The following is an 18456-nucleotide window of genomic DNA, read 5'->3' on the forward strand; positions in this document are numbered from 1 at the left end:
GTGTGTGTGTGTGTGTGTGTGTGTGTGTGTGTGTGTGTGTGTGTGTGTGTGCGCGTGCGTGCGTGCGTGCGTGCGTGCGTGCACTTTATTTTTGTGCAATGTGTATGCAAGTCCACACATGCATCGTATGCATACTGTATGTGCATAAATTATGCGTACCGTATGTGCACTTGCTGAGCACTGATCAATAGCTTTGTGAATGATCAAGTGCAAGACCTTCATGGGTCTATTTTTACACTGTGAGTTACAATAACACTGAGGATTTTAGAGTGTGGGCGGGTGGGTGGCACAGAGAAAACTAGACTCATCGCCACTCCTGAAAATGGTCACATCTCCCAACACTACGGGGCACCAGAGTGGTTCCAGCTATTGAACCACTGGCAGAGGGGGCAGGAAACAACAGCCAATCAAAGATTTATTACGCTTGGTAATTTACATCTGATTACCCCATCAATGCCCTCAGTTAAGATGCTGATTTCTGGAGAAAGGGAGAAAGAAACAAAAGTTTAACCTGTTATGTTTTTGTTGGAGTTGTTGTTGTTGTTGAGTATCTGTGTGTGTGTGTGTGTGTGTGTGTGTGTGTGTGTGTGTGTGTGTGTGTGTGTGTGTGTGTGTGTGTATGGTGGGTTGGCATTGCCAGCCTCTTTATTCCTTTTGTGTGAATGACGCCATCTGTTCATCATCATTTAAGTGTTTTTTTCTCTGAACCAATTAGCTTCATTAGAAATGCTAGACAGAAAACTCTGAGGGCAGTGCCGTTTGCCAATGACCAAAATGTCCTGGACTAACCCCTAGATTCAAGATGTGCACACACACACACACACACACACACACATGCGCACACACACGCGCACACTGTAGCCAGTGGCACAATTTTACACATACACTCATGCTTGTAAAAGTGGCATCATGTGAAGACTTATTTTGTTCCTGGAATAGATAAAAGAAGGAAGGAAGCCCTATTTGTCAGTGACTCATCTCCACAAATAGCACACCCATAAGCACTGATGATTTGCATTAGGCTACAACACCATGTCCTTTCCCTCACTCACTTAGACAGGCACACACACACACACACACACACACACACACACACACACACACACACACACACACACACACACACACACACACACACACACACACACACACACACACACACATCCATAGCCTAAGGAAAAGATAAAGATAGACACGCACCCTTGCGCGCACACACACACACAAACACAAAAACATCCGCAAGTAGTCTGGGTTGGGCTTGTGTGAGACGAGGAGTGGTGTAAAGTCACTGAGATCAGTAGCGGGGATAGATTTCATTAAGATAAAGCTTCTTCTCTGGCTGCATGGTGAGGTAAATGTATTTGAGGTGATAAAAAGGAGGGATCTTGTCCTCAAAGTGCCGAATTTGAATGAAAATGGAGTACACTCCGGAGCAAGGAGAAAGAGTTGTGTTTGTCATTGCTCGACTCTCTCCTTGTGTGTGTGTGTGTGTGTGTGTGTGTGTGTGTGTGTGTGTGTGTGTGTGTGTGTGTGTGTGTGTGTGTGTGTGTGTGTGTGTGTGTGTGTGTTGGGTTGGGGGGGTGCTTCAATTTACTTTGTCCTTATGTGTGTTTGTGTGTTGTGGGGGGGTGGGGGGGGTGAGAGAGAGATACAGAGAGAGAGGGAGTACACATGCAACCGCAACATGCATTTTTAACTGTCAACCACAAATCCTGACAAAGAAACTCAATTAAATCAATTCAATGTTATTGTACCAGGACAGAATGAAAGAGTTTCCAGAGATCAAAATGCAATACAAATAGTAAGAAATGGTACATTAATCGATTAAAAACAACAAGGACAGTCCCATAGTCTGTACTGAAATGTAATTGTGTCCAGGTAGCGCAGTCGGTAGAGCACTCTCCTTTCGGCCACAAGGTCACGGGTTCAATCCCGGGCACCGGCAACTCAGCGTATGAGTAGCGCGGCTTGGGTGCGGCAAGTCGTGTGGGAAGTACTGGGAGCTGATGGTAGGTGTTCCACCTCAGCATTGCATCTCCCAGGGCTCTAGCACATTGAGAAATGGGGATAGGCTCCCTCTGGCTGATACCGACAATAAGCCTCTCTGACCTACGTACTTACTTAGTTAAAACTCCTTCACCAATGTAGTGATGATAAACCTTCTTGCAAACTGCAATACTATAACATACATCAGATTTATGTTGCATTAACCCATTAAGACCTGAGGCCGATTCTACAAAATGTCTCCTAAAACTGTTTTTTGGAAAAACTTATGTTGCTATGTCAGTGGTTCTCAAACTTTTTCATGTCAAGGACCCCCATATTTGGCCGCTGACCCCCATCTCAAAATATGTTGTTCCAGGGACCCCCCCAAAAGCACAGATTTGAGTTACAAATGTTTGCTTTAAAAATATATATATATTCAAAGATTTGCATATTTTTGCACATTTTCTCGATTTTTCAAAAATATCAGATCTACAAGCTCGTAGCGCGGCACTCGGTGCCACGCTATGAGCTTGTGTATCTGAAACTAGTTAATTAAATAAACTGTAAGGACAACAAATGAACCAAAACACATAGGGTTGCTGCTGCAAAGTGAGAGAGGGAATTGCACCAAACAGCCAACTTAAAGTGGGATGAAACCCTATAGGCTGAGTTTGAAGTTTGTTTTCTGGTCCAGGTTAAAAACTACAGCATCGTAAAAAAAACATGTCAGGCTGCATAAGGATGAATTTATAGTACATAGTGATGTAAGAAACACAGCTGCAGTATCTAATCAAATAATGGCTGTGTTAGATTCAGTCTGACTGCTGTTTATGCTTGCATGTTGGCACACCCACTAGCCTGCCATGTTTTACACTGCTGTTGTTTTCTTAACCTCAATCCAAAAACAAATGACAAAATAATCTCGAGTTTCATGCTCCTTTAACCACTTGAACCCTAGCGTCCTGTTCTGGGGGTTAACATCAGAAAAAAAATATCCGATCTAAAAGCTGACAACCTGCTGCTTTGCTGCGCGTTGTGAGCTTGCAGATCAGATATTTTTTACAATGATATTTGGTTTACAGCGAAAAAAGAAGGGGGCCTAGTATAGACCCCTGGTCTGTTGTTACCACAAAATTGACTGAAATAAACTAAACTAAGCTAAAAACTAAGTATATAGGGTTTAAAGTAATACAATGCAGGTCCACAAATAACGATTTTTTAACAGCCTCTGCTGGTCATTACCGTCACTGCAGGCCGTTTGTTTATTCCTGCGTTACCCAGAATTCCATTTGTTTTCACCGGAAGACGGAAGCGTTTCAAAAAGCGTTCTTTTAATTGTTTTATACTATTTGTGGATCTTTTCTCTTAGCCAGTGGAGCTTTAGTTACCGTGAGCTGTGTTTTCTTCTTCTGTTGTTTTTCGATCTTCAAATCCTACAATATCTTAAAAACAGCTTGAGATTCCTTTTTGTTATTAGCGTGGTAGTTCCTGGCCAAACAGGAAACCGGTGCATTTCCGTTTCCGTTTTCCGGCCGGATGACGTCATTTTCGTGGGAATGGCTAACCTAACCACCGTTTCAATAGAAAATATAATAAAGGCTTTCGGGGGCGAAATTCATGGAGTGGGTGTTGTGAAACATTTGCCACTCACAAAAGATATACAATTTAACTTTAGTTTTGTTGAAAAAGTTACCTAGTATTACTTTAAGTGTTTTATTATTTTTTTAAATAGGCTCAGCCCCAAGACCAATACAGGAAGCGAAAACGAGGATGACACCTAATTTTGTCATTCGCCGTATGTAAGAGACCATCCCCTCTCTAATGTCCCTGTTGAACACCGCCACTCCTATGTCTCCACTGCGACTTAATCACTCCTATGCCCCTACTGAGCACTGTCTCTCATACTGTATGCCCCCACAACACTAGTATGTCTCCCCTGAACACTAAACATGCAAAAAGGGTTACAAAAGCTGTGTGAAAGGTGACTATAGCCACAAGCAAATTACAGCTAAGGCATGAATACATTCAACAAACTGTCACCCAAGCTAAAGTACCCTCCGTAATGTGTAGACTGTAAAAGCAAGAGCTGCACAATATAGACAAAACGCACACAAGCAAAAGAACAATCCACAACGGCTTATAATGACTTGCCTCACAGAAGAGGCTATAAGGGTTAAACAAGTGAAACAGCTTTACTTTGACTGCTCAACACTAAACCCCAAATATCTTAACTGCAGCTCATTCACACACACACACACACACACACACACACACACACACACACACACACACACACACACACACACACACACACACACACACACACACACACACACACACACACACACACACACACACACACACACACACACAAAGCAAGCCTCCACAGGTCATCATGGGCAAAGTGCTTTTCACAATCCTTCTCTCTGAAAGGAGAACCAAAATTGGGTCTTGTACACTCACACAAATACTGTAAGTAGTACAAGTAACAGAGCTTTTCTGAAAAGTGTTCAGATAACCTTTACAAGTTTTCCCATTTCCATTAAGGGATCAAACAAACATTGAATGCTGCCTTACGCGATAACACTCAAAAGTCACTCGCTGCTCAATAACTATAACAAAGCCCAAACAAACATGAGAGCCATGAGCAATCTCTCAATAATGGGTTTGTGAAATAAGAAACTAGAGCCCAGCACCAAAAAGCTAAACTAAAGATGTGTGTGCAAACAATAATTACAGTACCAATTGCCACCACAAGCTACCGCTAGTTAGAATTGATGTAAGGGACCGTTGGATATTTATGGGAGCGAGCCACTGGAAGAAAACAGCAAAGGGTTAAGCGTTAAAACAAATTTGTCGGAGTGTTTTTGAGATGTGGTTATTACCTAGCCAAGTACACCATTGTTAAAGCAAAGGAATAACTAATGAATAATAACTAACACAAAGGAAGCGAGAAAGTGGACATTGTACATTAGTTGAAACTGAAAATCTCTTAACCTCTTGGGGAAAGTTTGCTAGGGAGAACTTTTTTTCGAATGTACCACATTTGTGTTTTAGCTCACGGACAGTGCTACTTTCCTTGAGGCCAAACTATCTCACAAAGCTTTACTTAATCGAAGTCCATAGTCTTGCAGAGCACCACATAAAATGGTAAACGGCTATTTGGGCTTCATCCAAAAGTAAGCTTGCATTTAAAGTCTGAGATTGGGTTTGATTCCTGGCTGGGCCAGGCGCCCCAACGAACACAACAGACATCCTGTCTATGCTTTATTATGCAGCTTTTACTACCACCATTACCCTTTCGTACTACTGTACACACATTTCAGTTTTTGTTTTGTTTGTCTATTGTTTTTGTATATTGTCCCTTGGGAACTCTAGGACTTTTGTGTGGTGACAATTCTCATGCCAGACCCCTGAACAGCGCTTTTGCCAAATGTGGTGCGTATTGGGGCATTGGTGCACATGTGGCCCCTGGTGTGACTATTCTCATGCCAGACCCATGAACAGTGTTTTTTGCCAAGTTTGGTGAGGATTGGAGCATTGGTGTGGCCGTGGCCCCTCGGGGCCCCTGGGGGACACATGCATGTAGCCCCTGGTGGGATTATTTTTTTGGAGCAACAGTACGCCTTCTCATGACAGACCCCTGAACAGTGTTTGTGCCCAGTTCGGTGCGGATCGGAGAAACGGTGAGCCTTAAAAGTCCAGATGTTACGTTTGTGACATCCACCGTCCGTCCACCCATTAGGCATTTCTAATATACTAAACGTTATGGTGTTATGTGCTTGGGGTGAATGTCAGCTTTGGGATTGACACGTTAAGCAGTTGAGTCAGTTAATGAACAAGATAAACAATGTCAAACTCATTATCGTTGAGCAAATGGAAAGTCAAAGGACCAGGAAGAGGGACGTGAGGCTTTGCAGCAGCATAGACTTTCTCTATGCTCTCTCTAATTGCCCAGCCAAGCCCTATCAGCCAGCAGGTTAAAAGTAATTGAATAAAGGAGTTGACAATGATCCAGGGAGATGAGATCCAGGGAGATGATCCAGGGAGAGAAAGAGGCAGGAGAAGGTAAGGGGTGTCTATAGGGCTGAGCAGAGGGAGAGCAAGATCACAAACAAAGGAAGAGAATAGTTAAACCACAGCGCTGTACTCCTGGATCTGTCTGTGTTTGGGGAGAGAGAGAGGGGTCAACTGTGCAGTATAGAGCCAGACCACTGAGCTGAACTAATGACAATGTAATGGTCCTCCATCAACAGTGAGCAGCTCTGACACGTGCACGCATGCATGCATGCACGCACGCACACACACACACACACACACACACACACACACACACACACACACACACACACACACACACACACACACACACACACACACACACACACACACACACACACACACACACACACACACACACAACAAGGCAAGACAAAAACGACAGTTGAATTGTTCCGTGCTACATTATATTGCCATATTGAGTTAGTTATCCATTTATAGATTCCATCATTTGAGTTTTAATGCATGTAATAATGTTTTTTCGTGCGTCATACGTTAAGGCCCTCCATTGAAGTAGATATTACAGGTCAATTCTACCGAGCGAAATAGATTAACACTTGCCACATGCACTCGGTGGAAGCTCAGTGATATTTTCCGAGTGCCCAGTAATGAAGTCAGGCCGTGTTAAACTTTACCGGATTGTAAGTGATTAATTAGGACATCCTCAATGGGTCCAGCACACTTTAGCGCTGTCAATCTGGCTAATGGTGAGAGATGAGCGCTAATGGATTTGAACACGGACGGACGGGCGCGCACACAGAGATTATGCACAGACACGCACACACATATTCACAGGTGTGTTCTGTTGCCACACGAGGGTACCAAGCATTACAAACCAGCCTGATCAATTAGAGAAGGATTAACAAGACACAACTGTTCTTGTTGTTTTGCTGTTGTTCAAGGCCAGTGTTTTATGTTACAATATTAGCCACTCAAGCCCTATACTTGGTTGCACGTTGAATTGTGAAAATAGCCGACAAATAGCCGACAATACAATACAATTTCACAACGTGTCGCGATGCAACATGTTGTGAGCTTGTAGATCAGCTATTTTTGGGGGAATCTTTTTTAAATAATATATATATATTGTATATCAATAAATACATTATATTAATTATACAATTTTGGAAAAATATTGAACATTTTCCCAAAATGAAATGCCATGGTTGGTCTTGTTACTGGCAGAGTGCCAACCAGGACCATTAAACAGAGGGCAGTGCCTGGCACCCTGACCTCTCTCTGGTTAACACATGTGCTCTAGAGATGACCAGCAGCAGCTCATTGACTTCTAAATGATGTGACACAATCTGGCAGGACCTGGATGCAGAACGCGGGGCCGGCCGAAGCCAGGAGACCATACGAGCACAACATGGACATAATGTTGAAACATCAGGCACTCACACAGCACACCACAGTACAGAAACAGGAGAAATTGTGGGTTAATAATTCTCACCTTTTACTTTACTTTACTTTTTTTTTTCCTTTACGATGCAGCTCTGCAAGAGGCTAGTCAACTGTGACAGGGTCTGTCTTTAATCTTACAAACCGCTCGACCGATCAACGGCCAACCCTTGTAGGCACACTGCCTTGTAGGCCACAGAAGTACCTCCAATGATTATTAGTTTCAATTCTAAAATGGAAGCCAATGGGGCTGTGATCATACTGAAACAAACATTTGAAGTCATACGTCATAGATACATTAGACGACATGACGTCATAGATGTCTTCATGTCTAATGTCACAGGCTGGTCACAAGTCTGAGATCCAGGCTGGAGGCACGGCGTTCCTGTGTATGCCATGATCCACATCATTTCCTAGTTTGTAGTTTATAGCTTGTATAAGTTAGTATTGCTGTTTGTTTGATGTACGTACATTGGCTACTGAATTGAAAACATTTTCCCACAGAAATCAAGTAAGTGTCTTAAATAAATGCACAGACAGTGTGTTCATCCAGTGGTTCTCAAACATTTTCCTGTCAAAGACAGCCAAAGTGATTATGTACAGTATTTGGCCGCAGAACCGCTTTTGAGAAGATTTTGTGCCAGGGACCCCGATAAGAGAAGGTTTGTCGAGATTTCTCAACATTTAGCAAAATAGCAGATCTACAAGCTCACAGCGTGTTGCATTGTAACACGTTGTGAGCTTGTAAATTGGCTATTTTTGAGTAGCCAAACAAATTTTATAGGGCTTAAATGTCTAAACTGTTCCTATTTTGCTGGGGACCCCCTGGAACCTCCTCAACGACCCCTGGGGGTCCCCGGACTCCTACTTTGAGAACCAGTGGTGTAGACAAAATACAAACCAAGACCTGCACATGTGTGCATACATAATGCCAAACTGCACTCATTTGCATTCATGTAACGGCAATGCTACAAACACGTGTGTGTCTCAGGAAGACAAACTAATGACTCAGGACTTAACCCATTCCAACCGGGAAAGCATCTCTGTCATTTTAGATTTTAGCTATAGCCATTATTTTATACTTTGGCTATTCAAAAATAGCAGATCTACAAGCTCATAGCGCGGCACCGAGTGCCGCGCTACGAGCTTGTAGATCTGCTATTTTTTTTAAATCATGAACATGTGTGCAAATCTTTGAATATATATATTTTTAAAGGGAACATTTGTAACTAAAATCTTTGCTTCTGGGGGGTCCCTGGAGCAAATTTGTTTTGAGATGGGGGGGTCCGTGACCAAATACATTTTGGGGGTCCTTGACACCACTGATATTATAGCAACATACGGTTTTCAGAAAACTGTTAAGGATTTAGAAGACATTTGTTGATGCGTTCCCGCATTGAATGACTTAAAAGGCTTGCCATGCTACTTGCCGTATAATGGAGTCTGCCCTCCCCGACTACTGCGCTGCTTTAAAAGGCTGATAGATAAATAAATAAAGTGAGTAGCACATAAGACATGGAATTTATTACCCGTCCAGCTAATTAAATGGTAGAAGATGTATAGAGGAGGAGGCAGAGGGGAGAGTGAGGGCAAAGCGAAGGAGGAAGACACTAGGAGACGTATAGCGCTGTGTCCGTTAAAGTGTCTCCTCGTGGGTGTCACCCTGCTGTGCCACCCACACACTTCACCGTGACAAGTGTCTCAAATGCAGTATGTGTGTGTGTGTGTGTGTGAGTGAGAGCGAATGTGTGCATATGAGTGAGAGAAAGAGAGAGAGAGAGAGACCAGTAGGGTTTGATTTGCTGGGGGCGATGCCTTTGCTTTTGATATCCTCCCGTCTGGTCATTGATTGTTATTGTGGGCATTATGTTAAATTCTGGTCTTCTGGTCAGACTGAATTAAATACATGCATTTCTTTTGGGAAATGTAGAATGTCTGATGTTTGATAATATCACAATTTAACAACGTTGTAAAAAATGTTAACCACATTAACCCTGGTGTCCCTATTTTGGGCAAATGTTAAAGAATTTTAAAAAATGGTCAACAGTTCAAATTCAAATATGTGAAAATGGCAGATGTACAAGCTCACAACGCGTTGTGATGTGACACAGCTTGTAGATTGCCTATTTTTGCTATTTGTTGAATGAAGAAGTATAGGCATATAGGGCTTAAGTGGATAAGACAATGCCCCCCTCTGTTTTATTTTACAAATTGAACGTTGTGTGACGATCTGTGTGTGTGGCGCGAGCACAATGAGGGTGTGCAACACTGCATGTCTGTCTATAGAAGACTTCTACTTCCACGATCACACCGCTTCCCTGTTCGCTTCCATTTCAGTAGTTTAGCATTGGTGAACTGGAAACCAGCCAAACCTGCCAGAGAAAAAACATTAGCTCTAGTCTGACCATGCCTGGCTGCTTTCACCGGGCATCAACCAATAGGAAAGAAGCGTGGCGGTTGACAGCCATTTTGCTTGTAGTTTTCTTTCAGTGAACCAACCATTCCAACGTACAGTAAGTGGAACTACACACGAGAAAACTAGCACTCAAGCCGGCACTGCCCACAGGACATAATGGGAAACTGATGCACCTGAAAGCCTGGGCTTGCGTTGGCTACAGCGAGTCTGAAGCGTGTGTGTGACTGTGCCCTTGGGCACTGGAATTCACAAAGCGCTTTTGCGCTAACTCTGTCATCTCGCCAGTAAAACACATACTGATACATAATACATGAGACGTGCCTTATCAGTATTCAATGCATCACAGATGGAGGCGGCAGGGAGAGGGAAAAAGCCCCCCGTGAAAGTCAGAAAGCAATGTTCTGCCAAATAGTCCAGAAATTGCTTGTTAGGCATTTTGCTGCACGGTTATTTGTTTTGTCGGTCGGGCCTTTGCTGATGCACAGTGGATTCCCAGGTGGCAAAGCCTGTTAAACTCAAAACTGTTTGGTCCAATTAGGTGCCAGCGTGCTGGGGTTGCGTCTACCTCATTTCGTTCCTAATTCCTCCTCAAACACTTGTTGTTATTGGCCAAATGGCTTTCAAGGTCACTTTGGAATGAAGTATGGCTGATTTTGTTTCTATTAACCCATTAAGACCTGAGGCCGATTCTTACAAATGTCTGCTAACTCCAAACAGCTTTCAGAAAAACCTATGTTTCTATATCAGTGGTTTTTCATGTCAAGGACCCCCAAAATGATATGTATTTGGCCGCCGACCCCTATCTCAAAATATTTTGTTCCAGGGACCCCCCAGAAGCAAAGATTTGGGATAAAAATGTTCGCTTTAAAATAATACAAATGTATATTAATTTGCACACATTTTCTCGATTTTTCAAAAATAGCAGATATACAAGCTCATAGCGCGGCACTCGGTGCCGCGCTATGAGCTTGTATATCTGCTATTTTTGAATAGCCAAAGTGTAAAATAATGCTTTTTTAGCTCAAATCAAAAAGTGACACAGTCTAGGTGTCTAGGCGTTCTAGGACTTAATGGGTTAAAATCCTACTGGTCTCATTGCTTCAAACAGAGGCGTTATGTTTAATTTATGCAAAATGTCGCACGGCGGTGCCACGCCACCGAAACTAGCCAATCTACAATTTCAGAATGCGTTGTGAGCTTGTAGATCGGCTATTTTTCAGCGCCCTGCAAGTATAAATTGCGCTTCAGAATGGAATGGAGGTTGACTGGTGGTGTGTTGGCGTGGAGGGGGGGGGGGGGGGTGTACTGTCTATAGACGAGTAAATGATTTATTAGCGAAGAGAATGCCACATGGTCTGCACTGCAAGAAAGGTAATCCCACTGTCATTAGGCTGTGCACTTGTCTCTCCTGACAAAAGGTGGCTGTCCTGTCCTTGTGGACCAGTTAGTGGCTAATTTAAAAGAAAAGGGGGTTATTACACCTAATTGTTTACCAACCTGATTGAGACCTGGATGCGTTTGTCTGTGCTAATTTGAGACTTACTCCGTCTGCCCCTCCCGTTTCACGCTATTTCTGGGCAAGACCTTTAGCCAACCTTTCTTCCTCTTCATGTCCCACTCCTCAGCCAGACAAGACGTGACTTTAGTCCAAGAGATAGCAGCACAGCATGCGTGCGTGCATATTTCAGAGAGAGAGAGAGAGAGAGAGAGAGAGAGAGAGAGATGGGACCACCCACCACCAGTCGATCCTATGAAATATGAGAGGAGGTGGGGGCGATAAGTTCTGATGTGGATACCGACAGAAACATGCAAGCTGCAAGATATTGACGTCCAGCTCTTCCCTGCCTGCTGTGAGGAGCATCATCAGGACTGCTGTCTGCCTGCCTGTCTGGCTCTTTCATCTCATCATACAGAGAGAGAGAGAGAGAGCGAGAGAGAGAGAGAGAGAGAGAGAGAGAGAGAGAGAGCGCAGAACGGATGAAAAAACGTAGATCCTGCGAGATGGTCCCACCCACCTAATGGTTACTCATTTCCAGAAACCTATGTTTATGGTATCTTATATAGCTGCATACTATGTCTTCTTTAAAGGCGTAGTATGAAACTTTGCCCTGTGTTTACATACAAAACAATATAACAATATATACATTTTGTGGTGCAAGTCTAGAGAATTGATTGATTGAATACTTTATTAGTCAAAAATGTAAACGGCATGTGGTACAGTCAGACATTAATACATTTCCACAATGGAAACAAGTATTTTTTTTGTGTTATCCATTCAGCCTTAATGTCTGACTGTACCACATGCTTTTTACCAGGTTGCTAGCAGCCTGGTCTAGGAAGAGACTGATCAACTACTCAACACTTTCTGAACACTTTCTAAACACTTTCTAGCGACCTTTTCATCATTGGCTGTCCTTAACTCCTTTAAGGCAATGGGGAGACTTCCCCGTTTTGCCTGTCCTTTAAGCCAATGGGGAGACTTCCCCGAGACTTCCCCATACTCTGAACGACGGGCGTCCTCCCAGGCTATGGGATCATAGCCCAGAACCAAAAAAAATGTGGTCGTCGCCACCAAACAAACTCCTCATACACACACACACACAGCGCCGCCTCCAACAGCGATTTGTCACTCCGCGAGCGAAAGGGTACAGGACCACGGGTCCATTTGGTTCCGTGCGGGGACGCTGGAGAGAGCAACCTGGTATTAATATGACTGCGTCATCATTTCTTTGTTTATATTTTGTTTATATTTTTGTCTAATCAAGTATTCAATCAATCAATCAAACCCTCTAGACTTGCACCAAACACCAAACACTGCTATAGAGGGAAACACAGGGCACGTACTATACCTTTAAAGAAGACTAGTAAAGAATATCATGCAGCTACAGTATATAAGAGACCATAAACATGTTTCTGGAAATTAGTAACCATTATGTGCAATGCTTACTGGTACACACCAGAAAGTGAGGATAGTTATTGCTTCAATTAACATCATTGACCATCAGTAATCAATTGTACATTCAGCACAAAGCGTGACTTGTTTTTACAAACACGTATAAGTGCCCCGACGCATGAGTCACGGCACTAATATTTGCCCGAGCTCATATTTTGTAATTGCTCCGTGAATTGCAAAGCGAGGAATTTGCCGCAGCTCACCAAAAAAAATCACTGACATGAATAAAGGATGCTGATTATGATTTCTCTCACATACCAATTAACTGCCGCGGAAATGAGTTGTTTATGACAGTGTTTAGCCTTTCTGCCCCCAGCTGCTATGTCCGGCAGACTTCTGTGAATTGCCTGGGTAAATCCGGCCCCATGCCTCAATGTGACACCGGTCCTAATCGAACATTTACCCGGGCATGCCTGCAGATTGCTCGAGCGATGGTGGTGGTGGGGGGGGGGGGAGTAAGGATGAGAGAGGGTGAGTGAAGGAGGGTGGGCTAGTGATGCAGGGTGGAAGGTAATTGAGAAAACAGTGCGTGTTGTTGTGTGGTTGTAGCTTAAAACGGCTCTGCTGCCGTCATCCACTCATAAAGAATGATTAGCATTCGGGAACATCTTTGATAGATTTTCCACAGATGTACTCGCACGAGTGCGCACGCACACACACAGTATGCGCCACTAAACATATGGCAACAAAAAATCCTCATCTAATCTACTACGTTCAAGGGCTCTGTTGGGAGGGGCGAATTAGGCTCCATCTGGGGATGTTCAAATTGGCAAACAAACAGCGACTTAGACAGGGAGATCCGCCCCGAGGCAAGCTAATAGGATGAGGGTTCCCAGGGAAGACGAGAGACAGAGCGGTGAATGGACCTCGGTGATGTGTGCTGGGTTCCTAAGTGATGGCAAAACATTTACGAAGAATACAGGTCTCAGCAGTAGCCGCTTTATGCCCGGTTCCCAAGACAAGCTTGTATTTGCTGCTGCTGATAACAGACATATGGGTCCTACTGCGGTGGAACGCAGGTGTTACCATTTACTTAATTGCACCATTGCACACAGAAGCGTCCCACAATCAGATCCCTATACCCATGGTTTGTCTGTAGACTCACAGGAGGTTGTCAGCTCTGATACTTGTACTTGTTGCAACTGGTCTCTTGTAAGATTGTTGAACTGGGAATAGAAGTTTGTTCCATTGGCAGCCTAGGAGGGTTCGGCTAAATGCCGAAAATGCTAACATACTGTACCTGTGACCTGACCTTTAACCTTTGCTTGTTTAGTCGAGGCGTCAGACTGCAGTCTCAGCTTGCATGCCTTCACCCCAATGAGGAATCTGGGGCCGCCGAGCGATGTTCCGCCCTGCAGACCCAGCAAAGGATCATTACATCCCATCACTGTAAAGTAGTGCCTGGCTAACTCCGCTTAGGCCTCTATACTAACCGTGGTGATGGAAAATGAAAAGTGATGTGGAGTGGCTCCTCTTTCTCTCTGACAGCTACAGAAGTATGTGTCAAACTGTGCCAGTACAGATCTGTTCATCTAGCACCCCTCTCCCTCCCTCGCTCTCTCTAATACCGCATGGATAAATAGTTAGATGCAGTAGTTTAGTAGGAGAATTGGTATAGAAGATAAAAGGTTTTTTTTTTTTGGTGGGGGGGGGGGGTCAGGCGGACAGACGGGGAGAGAGGAAATTAAAACAGAGAGACAAAGAAGAGACTAGGTGATGTACAATATCTCTGTGTTCTGGCCAGCATGCTGTAGTTTCATCCTACACTAAAGAGCTTTTAAATTGCTGCCTTGTTAGGACAAGATAGCTCATTACAAGAGGGGCATTCTCTCTGATGCAGTTTTTACCCGCCCGCACAGCCCCCCCCCCCCCCCCCCCCCCTTTCATTTCTCCTCTCCTCTGCTCTTTACCTGCCTCCCTCTCTAATTGGCTGTCCGCCCTCTCACCTCTTCACCTCTCTGATTGACAGACAGTGGACCTACCGTTGGCAGCCTTGTTAAAGCACATGAAGGCCACTAATCAGCCGATACTGTTCAGGTCTGTAAACACCTTGTCAGGCCTGTAAATGTGTGTATACACGACGCATATAAATCGTTACCGTCGGGCAGAAACCTCTTATCTCCGTAATTCATCTTTGCATGTTTTTTTCACACATGAATTCCTTACTTCATCATACTACAGTGTCAGCCAAAAGTAGCAAAAATAGCCGATCTACAAGTTAAAAATGTAAATCCGCTATTTTTTGGTATTTCTTTTATTTGAATCCTGAAAGTATTAGTTTTGGACAGGAGGAGGTTTCCAACCGACAACCCGACAACAGCAACAAAATAATCAATGCATGCATACACACACTTGAATTTACAGCATATGATCTGACTAGCGTACTGTATGCTCCATGATCTAAAGAAATAAGGAGCTGCACACACACACACACACACACACACCTGAAGGGGCCTTTCTTGAGATGAGACTTTGTATACACTACACGCTAAAAACGTACATACATTACACACAAGAAAGCACACGATGACACAAACAGATAATAGAAAGAATACATGAAAAAACAAATGAATCATAGAAAAACAAAAGCAAGCCACAAACGCCTGACCTGATTTCCAAGGTTGTGAATGAATGTGGTATGTTGTCTTAGACACAGGTGTATTCTGAACACAATAATAGAATCTATTCTTTGGGCCAACTAGGGCATATGAGTAGCTCACCATTTATCCTAAAGATTTGTTTGTTTTGCGTCCGTCCCCGAGCAGGGAATTAGGGCACTACTCATCTACTGTATGCACTGCCTCAGTCTATTTGTCCTTGTTTTGTTTGTCCAATAACACAATGTGATGGGGAGGTTTTTTTCCCCCTCAGTATACCTGCCCTACAGTTTAATTAGAAATAGTGCTGTGAATGCGCTTGCATCGCGTGCATTGTCGCTCCTTGTATGTAATTGCCTTTGCAGGTGCTTCCTGTGTGTGTGTGTGTGTGTGTGTGTGTGTGTGTGTGTGTGTGTGTGTGTGTGTGTGTGTGTGTGTGTGTGTGTGTGTGTGTGTGTGTGTGTGTGTGTGTGTGTGTGTGTGTGTGTGTGTGTGTGTGTGTGTGTCGGGGGGGGGGGGGGATAAGTACCCCAATACCCTTTGTGACTGTTTATAACGATGGCACCTGTGCTGTTACTCAGTGATAAGTGACGCAAGAACATTAGCTGTAATAATGAGCTGTTTCTATGCTTTGCCCTCCACTCCGTCCTCCTCTCATCTAACCTCCATGTTTCTTTGACTAAAAGAAGAGTGTGTGTGTGTGTGTGTGTGTGTGTTTTGCCACCGGTGGCAGTGGCACCGCCACTGTGTGTTCCAATATAATGGAGCAGCAGGGCACTGCCGATGACCAAGCATCCCAACAGGCTGCAAGCACACAGACTCTCTGGAAAACAATCTGGTTCTGATTATTATTTTTGTTTTGCCGGGCCACAACAGCGAGAAGCTTCCGGCCTGAAAAATGAAGCCATTGTGGAAGTGATACAGTATAAACCTGCATTATATATGATTGCCAGCAGGCGGCGACTTCACCGGATGCAAAAAGTTGGACTGAATTAAATGTGAAAGTGAGCCCATTTCTCACCTGATTTATTACCTCAGTAAACATTTCGCTAATGAGTTTGTTTTCAATCACTTCAAGTCTTCTTCAATACAGGATGATTTTAATTGAGTTCATCATGGTCCCAATTAGAGTAAAATAGACGATAAAGCAGGGTATGCTTTATTGCATGGCTACGTCGTGATTGTCAAGCTGCTACCATAGACCACCGCAGCGAGGAAAAGCAATGCATCTCCCCAGCTTTATCCACTCGTCCAAATATTCACTTCTGGTTGCAAAGAGCCATGATGGCAGTGTCCTAGGGTGACGAGGTCAAGCAATTCAGTCACAGGACAGCAGAACCTATCCGATCGATACGGCCATACGCGTATGGTATAAAGATCCGGTTCTCCAAGACCGACTGCTGATCCGACCACTACAGCCATACTGTATATGGGGCAGACCGACTTCAAACCCGACGTGCATATCGGCGAGGACTCGAGGGCATGGTGCACCAAGTGGGAAGTCGGTCGATCAGCAGAGGTCCAAAGCTCCAGAGCTTCATTAATTTTGACACAAATGTTGCTCTCTCTCTCTCTCTCTCTCTCTCTCTCTCTCTCTCTCTCTCTCTCTCTCTCTCTCTCTCTCTCTCTCTCTCACTACACTGTACATGTAGCTGATTTGCAAGCTTAAAACTACTAAAAATGATAATTATACAAACAGTATCAGAATTTAAATGAAAGTGCCCCAATTAAAATACTCCACTCAAGGATGAGAAGCAGAATTGAATATTATATTCTCTTATTACCCATATCTTAATTGATCCATAATTGATATCCCTGTAAGGAGGTGTGTGTGTGTGTGTGTGTGTGTGTGTGTGTGTGTGTGTGTGTGTGTGTGTGTGTGTGTGTGTGTGTGTGTGTGTGTGTGTGTGTGTGTGTGTGTGTGTGTGTGTGTGTGTGTGTGTGTGTGTGTGTGCGCGTCCGTGCGTGCGCACATGAAAGTGTGAATATACAGTCTATACAGAAGAAATTGTCTCTTTGTCATATTGAAAATGTGTGTTTGAGAGAGTTCCTCAAGTACCTTGTCTACCAAGGAGTTATTCAGTGGCATTTTGGTGTTTGTTGATGTTTATTCATGTACAGTATTGGCCTTATTATTGCTCCTGTTGGCAGCAACAATGGAAACAGTGTTTCCAAGTTATCCTTTTTTTTAACTTCTGGCCTGTGGTCACAGGTTGCAAAAGTCACATGGCTAATCGGTTTTATGGCAATATGAATTGTGGTCTTGTTTTAGGTGGATTTGGGTGTTGTTTAGACTGTGGTTGGGCTTGAAATGTTCAATCCAATCTGACAACACCGGGGCTGTTGCTACCATGGTCAAGTACATTGTCTGGCTGCTGGTTCCAATTTGCCTGGGTGATTTAATAAACTGGCATGACCAAACCTAATAGAAACAGGAACATCATTGACTTTAGTTACTGGATGAGTGTTTTGCCGCTACCTGTCATTTCAAATGAAAAGCCCTTCAGCATTTCATACATGGTCCAGCCATACTAGATTTTGACCCATTTTAGTTTTTTGGTGGGGATAGGATGATGATCTAACACAGGAGAGGGGGATGAAAAAGGTCACATGACATGTTCAGACGTAACTTCCATTGTGCTCAATTTCACCTCTTTTGTGTGGAGTTAATGTGAGAGACGATTATAGACCCTGCCGTGTCCCTGCGAGAAGTCTCAACTTTAATGGAGAGATGAGAGATTAGAGTCTGGGAGCCGTAATAGACTAATAGTCTGCTACCGTGTGTGTGTGTGTGTGTGTGTGTGTGTGTGTGTGTGTGTGTGTGTGTGTGTGTGTGTGTGTGTGTGTGTGTGTGTGTGTGTGTGTGTGTGTGTGTGTGTGTGTGTGTGTGTGTGTGTGTGTGTGTGTGTGTGTGTGTGTGTGTGTGTGCTCGCACGCACTCATATAGGCCTCTGTGTAATTGTATGATCAATCAGGGGGCATACACTCCAACCAATTTGTTCTTGGTATCACAGCTGTGTTTTTTGCCTCTGTGTTTGCGTTAT

General features: G+C 43.8%; 1 protein-coding gene across 1 annotated transcript in view; it reads left to right on the forward strand.

Annotated features, from left to right (window-relative positions):
• Positions 1–18456, forward strand: part of trappc3 (trafficking protein particle complex subunit 3) — a 787905-nt gene that overhangs the window by 682876 nt on the left and 86573 nt on the right. The window lies entirely within an intron of this gene.

Source organism: Gymnoscopelus microlampas (assembly GCF_963454915.1).
Source record: "Gymnoscopelus microlampas genome assembly, chromosome: 15".
Classification (NCBI taxonomy): Eukaryota; Metazoa; Chordata; class Actinopteri; order Myctophiformes; family Myctophidae; genus Gymnoscopelus; species Gymnoscopelus microlampas.